We start from the raw sequence: 1662 nt of genomic DNA on the forward strand, positions 1-1662 counted from the left end.
CTGTGGCTCCACAGGAGAATGACCTGGCGATCTGCTCCCATAGAGATTACAGCTTAGGAAACCCTATGGGACAGTTCTACTCTGTCACATGGGGTTGCTAGGAGTTGAAATTGACTCAACAGCAACTGACAACAGCAACAGTCTGTTTTAGGATTGTCGGGAAAATGGAAATTCCTGTTTAAAGAAATTCTCTTTATAGCCACCTTTGCTGGAATTTACCTGGAATAAGGATGGATAATAAATGACAAACGGAAATGTTATTAATGGTTTCCTTTTCTAAAGAGGAGACAAAATTATTTTAACTCCTGCTATTTTATAGTATGTGACAGAACATAATCTCCCAGGGTGTTAGGATCGGGAATGTTAATTCTTTGTGCTATAGCTGTACATGAATTAATCCACAAAACGCTACTGCTTAATCAACTGTATCGCCTTGGGTACAACATTTCATGTCTAGTGTTTAATTTCTCCTTTCTGTAAAATAAGGTAACTGCACTAGAATCTACTAGATAAGTGGTTCTCAGCACTATCTAAACCAATGCCCCATTTTTATAACAAACCTAAAATAAAATTTGTAGGTAATTTAACCTAGCTAGAAGCAGAATTTCAATAAAATAAAAATATAAGAAGTTCAGGAACAACTAAAATAGCAGACCTAGTAAAGTGGCCATTTGTTCACATCCACTTACAAAGAATCACTTTGCACTTAGAAGTCTGACGGTAGTCAACTGGGTATTGTGGACATTGTGTCTTTGTATTTGACATTTGAAGTAAGATCCAAATAAGAATATTTATACATACACACACCTGGAATCGGAGCCCTGGTGACACAGAGGTTAAGAGTTTTGCTGCTAACCAAAAGGTTGGCAGTTCAAATCCACCAGCTGCTCCTTGGAAACTCAATGGGGCAGTTCTACTCTGTCGTGTAAGGTGGCTATGAGTTGGAATTGATTCAACGGCATCAGGTTTTGGTTTATACATGGAATCACTGTGAATGGGACCCCTACAAATGCAGGCTGACACAAGGATGTTGGTTGTCAGCTCAAATACCATGACTGCTAGTGTGGTTAGCGGTGTAATTTGCCAAATGGTGGAAAACTCTTGCGAAAATTGTAAACACTGTAAGTACCAAACCAACACCCACTGTCGTTGAGTCGATTCCGACTCATAGAGACCCCATAGGATTTCCGAGGCCGTAAATCTTCACAGAAGCAGACTGTCACATCTTTCTACTGCAGAGCTGCTGGTGTTTTTGAACCACTGACCTTTCAGTTAGCCATCGATCACTTTAACCACTGCACCACAAGGGCTCCTTCACCATAAGTATTCGTCTCTTAATTAACATAGTAAGATATAGTAAAACTGTGCAAAAAATACTTCATGTTTATATGTAAAGATTTTGGCTCACTTAATTATAATTTTTAAAGTAATCCTGTGAGTATCCAGGAGGACATGAGAAAGTTCAGGACACAGGGCAATTCTTTGTTTTGCAGGACAGTCCTGTGATTGTAGGTTATCTAGCCCCCCTCTCCCCCCCACACACACAATCATTTTGATAAATTTAAAAAATACTGCCTCGGTTTTTCAGACTACCTACTAAGATGTGGTAGATGTGTCAGTAAGAACCACTGCACCAGATGATTCCCAAAGTCCTTCTTCTAA

At 39.4% G+C, this 1662-nt stretch overlaps 1 protein-coding gene across 3 annotated transcripts in view; it reads left to right on the plus strand.

Moving 5' to 3' along the window:
- The window catches only part of SPATS2L (spermatogenesis associated serine rich 2 like), a 185629-nt gene that overhangs the window by 129594 nt on the left and 54373 nt on the right, over nt 1-1662 (plus strand). The gene's annotated exons all lie outside the window — the stretch shown is intronic.

Source organism: Trichechus manatus, unplaced genomic scaffold (genome assembly GCF_000243295.1).
Source record: "Trichechus manatus latirostris isolate Lorelei unplaced genomic scaffold, TriManLat1.0 scaffold00056, whole genome shotgun sequence".
Lineage (NCBI taxonomy): Eukaryota > Metazoa > Chordata > Mammalia > Sirenia > Trichechidae > Trichechus > Trichechus manatus.